The sequence below is a fragment of the Limanda limanda genome, chromosome 18 (genome assembly GCF_963576545.1).
Source record: "Limanda limanda chromosome 18, fLimLim1.1, whole genome shotgun sequence".
NCBI lineage: Eukaryota > Metazoa > Chordata > Actinopteri > Pleuronectiformes > Pleuronectidae > Limanda > Limanda limanda.
Window position 1 is genome coordinate 17,047,617 of NC_083653.1, and position 11,869 is coordinate 17,059,485.

Below are 11,869 nucleotides of genomic sequence, written 5' to 3' on the forward strand. Positions count from 1 at the left end.
CGTGGCGTCAGTCGGGCACAGGGGTGGGTAAGCAATCACGAGTGTGACAGGAAACAGGCAGTCGTATTGGCTGTCAATCACGCAGCCTCTTTATTTCCCTTCGCCGTTGTGTCTCTCCACGTATGTTTCTCCACTTTTCACTGTCTCGTCTTTTTTTTCCTCTCCCTCTAGTCTGACAAGGAAAAGATTTTCACTTACTTCAGAGAGGGAAAATAAGTGAGTGTATGAGCATGAGTCTCCGTGTCGCCTTTTACCGACCGCTCTCTCTCTCCCTCTTTCTCTCTTTCGCACACCCACGTGCACACACTGTCTTTGTCTCACATGTCCCGGAGACAACAAGCAGTGGTTTGTCATTGTAACACCAAAGTGGACTGTGTTTCCAATTCATCCCTTACACTTTTTTTTTACAGACAGGCAGACACATAACATTTCCTCAGAGGACATGCCGAGCTGAGAGGGAGAGAAAGAGAGAGAGAGAGAGCGAGAGAGCGAGTGAGGGGAAATCTTACACTCTCTCTTTCCAAAAGCAGCCGAGTGCTCCACACAGATCGATTGTAATCCGTGGTGGGAGCGGTTTCTTTTGGAAAGTGTGTGAGGCCCAGTGGGTGACAGAATCCACATTCACACTCACACATGCATGCAACATTATAAGTCTCGCTGCAGCTGGAGTAGGTGTTGCGCCTGCACACGTAAGCGCAACACTGCACACACTGGTGCAGACAAACTGACACACAAACTGACAAGTACACCCTCATCATGCTCAGGGCCTGACAAGCAATGCCTCCTGTTGGGCTGGGCTCGCTTCCCTCCTCCACTGAGCAGAACTCACAGGGCTCCAGGCTGGAGGAGGGGACCCAGTGTGTCTCAACACTGTCCCCTGCCAAGGTCTCCCTTTCTGGGGATGGCAGCTCTCAGCAGCTGGCTAGGCTGGAGCTCTCTGTATGCTGACTCCAAGCCGCCGGCTGTCTGCTCCTGCCAGGAATTTATAATTCGACAATCACAGAGGAACTTTTTCCCTTAACAGTAGAAGCAAAACATATTTTATTATTTTGCAGACACAGAACAAAACCTGTTTGTGATTATCCTCGAAATTAAATAAAGCAGCACATTTTCAGAAAAAACTGTTCAGTGGAATCACATTTACAGAGGAATGTTTTCGCTTATGGGGTCAAAGTGATTCACCACCAAAATTTCATATTAAGTTAAAGTTTGATGAACTTTGATATGGGAATTTAAACCATTCACCAAATCAGAAGTGGCACGGGCCGGCTTTGACTACAATTCCAAGGCCAACAGCAGGTTCGACTTAACTTCAACTCATGCTCCAAGTTCAACTTAAAACTCTGCTCAAAGTTCAACTTCTTTCCTTCCTCTTAACTCAACTTCAACTTAACGATCGATCTTGTTTTGTGCCCAGGTTTCCTGATGTTTCTGATAAGGACAATGACTCAGAGACCAATTCATTAGAAACAGGCTGTAGTTGTAGATGTAGTTTAGGAAGGAGTAGATTTTACCTAAGCCCATATGCCAAAAAATACTGGAGAGGAGCTGAAAAAAATTCCAAAAACCAGATAGAGAGGTAAAATGGAAGCATGAATTTCTGCTCGAGGAAGAACACTAGAGAGCTGGGCATGCTGGGAGTAATAAAGACAATCTGGTTAAGGGGAGCAGGTGCACTACTAACAGGTTGAACTGACGGGAACAGCAGGGGCAGGTAAGTGGGTGGATGATGTGCAAGGAAAAGGAACTCAAATAACACAAGAGGTAAGTAAGCAAAATAAATCAGGAGACCAGACATGAATTGTACAAGTTTGCCATGGTGGATTGTTGTTAATACTGCAAACCCATGAGCCACTGCTGCCGCTGCTTCTGGTGCACACAACAGAATGAAGCTCTGTGATTGGACCATAGACTGCATATCAGAATCAGAATTATTTTATTGGCCAAGTATATTCTCCTAAACAGGAAATTACTTGGTGTGGTTGGTGCATAGGACATAAAACAACAATATATATAAGTAGACAAAGCATTAATTGAAAATTAGCAAAAGAGCAAATATTAACAAATAGCGCAAAATAAAAATAAGAGACCAATGTTTTATGAAATATTTAATATAAAGATGGACAACACTTCTCCACATATTCCCATTATATAAAAACATAATCCCAAAATATCTTGGTAGGGGACTGCCATTTTACACTGGTGACATAATTTGGAGTTGGCACAGTAGTGATGGTGGTGTGGTCGCCAAATCAAGATCCTGCTGATACAAGCCCTGAACTAATTGAGATTCAATCTCAGCTACAATCATGACGTCGTCTATGCCTTTTTAGTTTAGTCCGTGTTTTTTCTGCTAACATGGAGGAGGCGGGGTATATGCCCTATACCGACCACCAGGAGAAGTTCAAGATGATTAGGCTTCAATTTTGGATTGCTGTCAAGTTGTTCATCTTCAAATACAGTCTATGGATCGGGTGTTACTGATGCTTATTTAACACCAAAATTATCGTTTATACGCCGGTTATTTAAAAACAGGTAACCCCAGCCCGTAATCGTTCCATCACTGCTGATGGAAGCCAAAGCCGATAAAAACCCATGTCATCTGCAAAGTCATTTGGCCCGGAAGTCAGACAGATTGTATCCATTTCCATTGCTGACAAAAGCCAGATGTCAGCAGGTGTTAGTGGGTATTCTGACCAGTGGAAAAGGGGTTATACTGAAATTGGGAGCCATACTAAAACTGCACTTTATGATTTTGTAAACATGGCCTAATTATTCATCCAAGGCACTTTCATGTAGAAGTGCTCCAACTGTGAGTTACCTAATATTGTCCATGGAAAAATGTATAGAACTTTTACTTCCAGCACAAGGGGTTCTAGCATGTTCCCAGACTTGCTAGCGTCTCAGTCATCTTACTGCAACTTCCTGGTGTGACAGCAGTGCCAGGTTATTGAGAACTTTTGTAGTTTGTTTTTCCACCAGGTTGCTCCTTTGGCACTTTAACCAATTTACACCTTTATTTTCTTCATTTAATTTCAGAAATCATTGCAAACAGGCTTTTACATTTTCAGAAAGGATGCTGAGAGTAATTTGTACGAGGTCCAATCTCTGGAGGGTTTGTTTGGCTGCATGCGGTGAGGGATTGTCTGGGCTTGCTTTTGGACTTTTTGGGGGATCAGTTTGGATCTTCAGGCAAAGACGTTCCTCTCAGAGGAGCCAGGCAGACACACACACCGACACACACACGCACACACACACACGCACACAAACACACACACCTGTGCTTCGCCTGAGAGCATTGCATTATCGGAGGCAATCTAGAAGCACCACGGATCCTGCTGCTATTCCTGCAGGGCAGAGTGAGAGCAGTAAAAATGACCAAAAGCAGGGGATGGAGGATAAAGTTGAAAATCTGTAATTTTCAAGATAAAATTGCACTGAATGAAATGACATAATGCCATACACACTGATGAGGAAATGGATCTTTGCGAATATGAAATCTATTTAGTTAATGCTTTAACAGCGAATTAGCCGCTCAGGGTTTAAATTGAGGTCCATTTTGGATATTGTTTGAAGCTAATTTTAAACCTTGTATCATCGCATGAGCAACATAACACTGTCTAGCCATATCCAAATTTAAAAACAGGGTCACTTTATACCCAGTCATTCTAAGCAAGGACCCTTTTATTGTCAGGTGATGTATCTATCCACATTACAATCCCAGTGCCCTTAAAAAGTTCAGCAAGGATAGTATAATGGTGCAGTGGGGGTATATGCTGTATGTTGATCTACAGTCACATGGGACCTGACCACTCAACTATCTCTTGGCTTTGTAGTAGTCAGCAAAACAGGCATATCCTCAGCAATACAGCAGGCTCAATAGTGTACCTCCCTCAATACAGCATAATCACCTCTACTGACAACATCCCTGGCTCCTCTGGAGTCTGTCTACCTCCTCAAATACCCTCGCACCATGAGATAAAGACATTAGAGGCTGTGGGATTTGGGGAGAGCTAAGCATTGGGTCTACAGCCTGTGATGCTCACTGATACAGGCTTGAAACGCATTGTTAAGTTTGGGATCTCTCTCACGGATACTATCAAACGAGTACAGCAGAGTGGCAGGGCAGACTGGAGCACAGCTCTGCATGCAGCTGAGCCTGTTCAGAGGGTTGGTCGTGGAGTGGCCCCAATGAAGAAAAGGTACAAACATTTTAAAACTAAAAGTGAGCAGTGAGGAATCATCTGCGAGACTTGGTGTGGGAACAGGGAGAGTCATAATTCATTTATTTCATTCATCTATTTAAAACCTTGGAAGATGCACTGAGGGAGAGCGCTCATTTTCAATGGTGCCAAGGTACAGCCAGGTTTGCTGGGAATAAATGGCCGTGTGGATAACTTTGACAACAATACACCCAATCGGATTAGCAAAGCATTGAGATAAAAGGTCAATAAGAAAATGCATTGTGCCGTTTGTCTTCCCTGTGAATCTATAAGCTCGCGTCTGCCTCTTTACTTTTGTGTCACCTCTCACATTCTCCATCTTTCTCCTCTGTCTTTCTCCACTCTCCCTCTCCCTCACTCGCTGTCCCTGGGTGGGATGAGTCATCGAAGAGAGAGAAGAAAAGAAACGAGAGGAGGTGTATTTGTGTGTGCACTGTATCTGCATGTGTGTGTGTGTGTGTGTGTTGTGTGTGCGCATGTGTTGTGTCATTCCTCCTGAGGTGCAGTGCCCTTCACACTCCTTTTCAGCTTCATGTCAACCTTGCTGTTGGAGTCCAGACATAAGCTCCAAAGGTACGCATACACACACACACACACACACACACACACACACACACACACACACACACACACACACACACACACACACACACACACACACACACACACACACACACACACACACACACACACACACACACACACACACACACACACACACACACACACACACACACTTTATTCTGGTATCTTCATATGCCATGATATACATTAACATCTTACCCCACAAACATATTTTTGGCGGTTGAAAAACACACTGTTGTTCAAAGATACAGGCATTTGACTGGTGTTAAACTGGACTCTGTGTGAATGTTCCTCAGATGATAAGATGAAACCACCTACATTGTGACCACCTACTTTTGTTCCAAGTAAACAGTAAAGTCACCCACAAGGATTTCACTGTGGCTATCCTCAACAAACACACACTGCACAGTACAATTGCCTTTTGTTACCACTTTCCACTGTTCCACTTTGCCACCTTCAAAACGTTAGTCAGAGATCTTTCCATATCACCCACTTGTTTCAAAGCCCCCGAATATGGAATATATGTTGTCCTATATTGTTAACGTCTGTGTTTGCAACTTCAGTAAACCTGCTCCTTCATTTTGCTTTATTTCATTGGAGCACATTTCCATTGCCGGCTGTTGATTTATGGTATAGGCTCAAGATATTGGGAGTAAGTGTCTCGTCACCATGTTTCTTATCATTCATGTGCGTCCATGTGCACAATGCATGGCCTGCAAAAAAAACGCTGTTCCATATATAATTAGTTGTAAACATAGACTGGATATAAAGATGGATGACGTGTCTCCACTTCCTCCCTCTAATGAAGCCAAAATATTCAAGATGTGAACGTTGTCATCTTGTGGTTTTGAGCCAGAGTCTGCGTAGCAGCGATAGTGGACGGAGCCGCACCGTCCAGGGCCTGTCCATACACGTGCTCGACCAATCACAAGTCAGTCTCAGCTGTCAATCATGTTGTTTCAATCAGTTTTTATGTTAATTAAAGCCATAGGGAACACATGATCAAACATCAGGGTGTTAACAACTACTTAAAGTGACAGAAACCATCTTTGGGGGAGGCTGTGGCTGAGGGGTAGAGTGGTCGTCCTCCAACCTGAAGGTCGGCAGTTCAATCTCCAGTCTTTTCCATTTGCATGCCGAAGTGTCCTTGGGCAAGATGCTGAACCCCGAACTGCCCCCCATAGAACAACAAAGTGCTGCTAATAGATGCACTGTATGAATGTGTGTGAATGGGTGAATCTAAAACTGTACTGTAAAGAGCTTTGAGTGATCATCAAGACTAGAAAAACAACAATAAATACAAACCATTTGAAATTGATTTATTTGATGTTTATTTTGACTGTTTAGTTTGGCCCGTGTGCCCTCTGCTAACATAGAGGAGGCTGGGTTTATGACTGATAATCCAGCCAGCCACCAGGGGGCGATCTATACAAAGTGGATATATAATAAGAATCTCGGAACCAATAGAAGCTTGTTTTTGTCTTAACATACGTGTTATGTTTTGTGAAAGAATTTAATGGGAAATTATTTCACACCTGTAGGGGATACACTGGAATAAACACCTAAAATATGCATCAGTCTTCTCCGGAGGACCAATACATCTCTGTCACTTTTACACCTGTATTGTTTTCAATTTTGACAAACTAGCCCAAATGAAATTTATCTGTCCTGTCACTGTGGCAAGTGATGGATTAGTACTGATGTTTTCAAAAATAACAAAGGTCCACAAACAAGGTGATGATAGAGCTATAATACATTTGATGGTAATGATGTGTGGGCTGGCTGTGAGCGAGTGTGTGAGTATGAAGAACCCTTAAAGAAAGAGAAAAAATATTGTATAAGGTGCACTTTGTGAACATCACTTGATTTTTGGAATGAGTTGTTGAAGGACACTAATGCTCCAAAATGTAAACAAATGAGATGAAGGGGCTGTTCAGAATAATAAATGAAAAACGCAAATGGATCAGGTTTATAGCAAAAGACCAAAAAATGTAAAAGTAGATGTTTTTCCGTGACATTATCGAATTTTAAATGGTTTGATTCATGCTTCACATTTATCATTTATATACGTACAAGACAGGAGAGCATTTTAGCAATGAGTCTAATAACTGGTGATGTATGGACTCAATATACACGCAGAATATGTCAGAAGAGAAACCCAGTTTAAGTTAATTACATTTTGAATGGAGGAACAAATACTGAAAATATAGCACATCATCTGAAGCAGCCAATTGGACACAGCTAATATGCATATTAAGTCCCGATTGGGTGTGCAAGAAGATGTGATGCGTTTTTAAAAGGGCAAGATTAAAGCTTTTCAGCGGACACGTGTCTCACTGTAAAAACAAGAATATACATAAGAAATATTCAACATATCCATATGTCTCTAGGCTATAAAAATTCTTCCATTTAGCAATTTCATCATGTATCATATATTCTCTATGAAATAAAAAATGAAATAATTAAAATATAGCTACTAAAGTATGATTTCTAATATTGTCATTTACATTCTTACTAATTTATCTATAATTTATTTGTGAACAGAAAGTAGGGCTACACGATTATAGCCAGAATAAAAGAAATCCTGGTTATTTTGATATATGATGAGGACCAATTACTCATTGGATTTAAGGACAACGATAATTTATTTCTAAATAGCAGAGCACTGCCTTCACTTCAATGTTGTGCTATATTCCTGCAAATGTACAATTCTGGGTTTGGTTTGGGGCTCAAGTTGACGTCCAGGTAACCCTGATATGGAGAAAAGTCAAAAGTATATAATCATGATAATAAAGCATATGAAAATAATATTATTATATATCATATTGTTATTACAACATATTGAAGATTGATGTAATAATATGTTATTTCATCCAGTGTTTGGTCTAGGAGACGATACTGAATCACACATCAACACTGCCTGCTGTGTTTCTATGGTAATCTATTGGCTATACACTGAACACAGAGACTCAGATCTCAGGTGCCTCAGCTACTCACCAAACATGAGAGATTTAACGTACACCATCAATTAAGAACCTCCAATGCCGTCTGATGAGTCCACACAGCGTCAATGATTCCTTCGCTGCTGTGGCTTCTGGAGGCAAATCAGTGCAAATACTCAACCATATAGGGAGTCTGATGCGACAGGCCTGACAACTGAGCCCTACTCAGGGATGGACGGACATACAGATGGAGAGATATAGACGGAGCAAATAAGTGATGTATACACTTCAGCGCTCTCTCTCTCTCTTTCTTTACTCTTCCCTGTCTTAGTCTCCCGCTCAGACAGCCGAAGTGGATTGGCTCTAAGATATTTAGCTTCTCTTCGCAGGTAAAGGTCGACCTTTGCCCTGCCTTGCTGAATGTGCAGCGAACTCATGGCTCAGTGACGCAGACACAGCTCATCACACATAAATAAATAAGTTAATAAATAATTAAATAACTACAAAAATAAATAGCCACCCTTTATGACAAACTAAACACTTGGACACACATATCATTTGTTGTGCTTGTGCAGAGAAACGTAAACACCCGCTGATATTATCGCTTTAGCAACCTCCTTGTGCATATGTGTGCACATTAACACACACACACATACACACACATTAAGCAACTAAGCAGCATGCAGCCCTCCAGAGTGCTGTACTGTCATTTCCATAAATACTCTTAAAAGGTGCAGCCAAAACCATGGAAGGGTGCGATTGCCTCTCGGCTAGAAGCGCACAAAAAAGCTCTTTCTCTTTCAAGAGGCTGTAGGAGAGGATGACCCACTTAATCGAACAATTTGGAGCGCCTGCGTCTGTGTGTGTGTCTGTGTGTGTGTGTGTGTGAGAGAGAGAGTGAGTGTGTGTGTATGTGTGTGTAAAAAGGCCCCCTAGTGCCCAGAGACAAACAATAAACAAAACCAACAAGCTTATGGTATTGCAGAGACATGGCACGATGGCTGTCTTGCAAGAGTTACACATATGTGTGTGTGTGTGTGTGTGTGTGTAGCAGAGGACTGTGTATGTGCTCTAGCTTTATGAGTCACAGCTTTCATTTCTCCATCTACTGCACAGGTGTTTGTAATGACACATGGTGGCAACACAGTTCATGGAATGACCACAGGTTTTATTTTATTTTATTTTCAAATTTATTTTTAGAAACATCTGAGTGTGTGTGTGTGTGTGTGTGTCATTCTCAGAGCTGCAGCAGTAATGAAGCCTTCCATCTGCCGAGCCAGCCAAGCCAGAGTGGGGGTTGTGTGTGTGTGTATGGGGGGTGGGTGGGTCAATCCTGGTTTAGTCCCTAACTATTCCTGATGCCAATTTTAAACATTTGCTCATGTTTCCGTCTTCTTTTAAAACGATTTAGCTGCATAAAGTAATCGTCCATTTTCATGAGTGACCGATGAAAAGACTTTAACGAAGAGGCATCATTCTCTCTTATTTTCTTCTTCTTCCCTCTCTCCCTCACGCTCCCCCCTTGTCTCTCTTTCCAGCCATTGAGACCCACTTTCATAAAGCCATGAAACATCAGGCAGCGGCATAAATCTAACATGCGATTGCTGTAGTGACCAAGACCATCCCGACTGACAAATGGACGCCAACAGGAGCCGGACAGATGTGCGACTCACAAACGCACGCGGGGTCAAGGCCTGCGCTATCAGCACCACATCGCTTTTGCGCACAATGTGCAATTGTGCGACTGAACTCCCTCCGACACACCTGGCTACGTTGACACGCTGTTCATGCACAGGCTCACAGAGCACAAGTCGTGCCGCTGCGCGTCTCTTAGCTCGGGTAGCGCTGAATTCTCGTCCAGAGACAGGCTGAAAAGAACGCTAATGGGATTTCATTTTCCTGGTCCTCCAGAGCCCGGCTATAAGCTGCACGGCCGAGTATCGCTCACAGAGCACACAACACAGAGAGCCATTCACAGGAGGAAGGACAATGAATGTGGGCACTTTAAACAGCTCGCCTTCCTACACACTGCTAGAGAAGCACGAGGCACCGGCAGTGTCACTGGGAAAGTCAGGACTTTGGAAACTTTTTGAGTGTACTTTAATTTAGCAGTAGGTCAGTCGCTTTTTCTTCAAAGATTTATTTGGTTGTGAGTGGCAAAGTTCACATTTGAACTTTAATGACCAGTTGGAATACAAAATACAGTTGAGAATCGCATCAGACCTTCTGTTTGCCTTGTGACCCAGCGGAGGACGACAGTAAAGGAAGTCAGTAATCTTAAACTGTTTTGCTACCAAAATAGAGGCGGCAAGCAAAGCCGCCCTGAGCAGACAGTGACGACACCAAAGCATCTGAGAAGCGGGTGGAAACGTTTTGGGCTCGACACTGTAGAAGGCAAATTTAAAGAACAAAGGTCAGGCTGTTTGTCTTCTTACCATGAAACTCACTGCAGGCTCACCTGTTTGCTTTCCACCCACGTGAGGCAGCGAAGAGTTATCACAGACGAGCGCAGCAACGTCAAGTGTAGTGTCATGTTAAATTCATTAAAACTTTTTGGAAAAAGTTACAGCTTACATAATAAGCACAGTAAATGTTACATTATATTCTGCAGCACCATCAAATATAATTTAACCTTAATGGATCGCAGAACAGCCCACGCTCTTGTCACTCTGAAACAACTTCCAGGTGACAGAACTATCTTCCCTCTGGTTTGTCTCGGATTCCTTATTGGATTTTCAATGCCCAATCAGATTCAGGGTCAGAAGATGGACATTTCACTTCATGCTATATACATTAGGAGAACTTTGAGCATACATTTTTACACAAAGTGTTTTTTTTTGTGTCTGTTCACAGCCGTTCACATAATCACTTCTTTTTTTCTCCAATGTCTTTGTGTAACATTACCACTGATCTATTTTATTCACCGACTGTATTTACATACTCTCTCTCATCCTTTTTTTTTTTTTAAAAATACGAATCTTTCTTTGTGTAAACATGAACATTTCTTAAAATTTAAATAGATTTTTTTCACAGGTTTTCACCAGCTGATTAACTACAAACTTTGGAATTATTCTGAAATTCACTGTACATACTTGAAATCTTATTGCCAGAAATTTGATGAACCAATTAAGTCAAAGTGAGTCGTAAAGGCCTTTAAAGCAATTGCTGCATTCTAGTTTAATCTTATAACAGTGATTTATAGAGGGGCTGTGTGTCAAAATACAAATTCGATGCTGCTATTACACTTTAAAATCCTAAATAAATTTGCATTAAATAAGTTCATAATCAGTCATATTTAATGACTACGGAGGCTCAGCAAAAGCCCACAGTCTAATTTTTGCCCTGGCATCCACTAGCAGATGAATATGGCCTTGTGTAACAGCCACAGTCGCTGTCATGCATCAGTGTCCATTTTGGCAACGTCTCCGAGAAATTCAGTTCAAACACGACTAATTTGCAACAGCAAATATGTTTTTGAATGAAATGTAATTGTTAACGGATAATGAGTCCAATTAGTTGTTTGGCAAGTTGCAAAAACATTGACAGTGATGCATGTCGGTTAGTCATAATATCTGAAGTTCTAGTATGACATCCACCTGTAGGGGCTACAGCATTAAAATACTTTTTAAGGTTATGGTCATGTCAGGCCTGGACTGGAATGAGGACTCAGAAGCAGAGAATATCACGTACCAGCACACTTTATTGATTTCAGAACCTCAATGCAGAGTTACAAACAAGAAGGCTATGAAAATCTCACTAACTATATCTATATAATAATATAATACTTGGCAAGCAATAACTGGGGAAAAAGAACTTCCTAATAAATACAAAACATACACTAGAAAAAGAAAAAGCTTTTAAACAAACCACTCCCGAAGGAGGACAAACAAATGGCAAGAGCAAGAAATCAAAAGCGCTCCCGAAGGAGGAAAACCAAACTACTAATAAATGGGGCAAAAGAAAAGGCTCACCTAATCAGGAGGCTCAACAAACTAACTAAATCTCTCTTAACATAAATCGCTCCAAAAGGGAGGAAGAAAAACAGTTTACAAAACTGGAAAACTGGAAAACTTTAACAAACAAAAAATCACTCTCAAGGAGGAAACAGAAAACAACTTA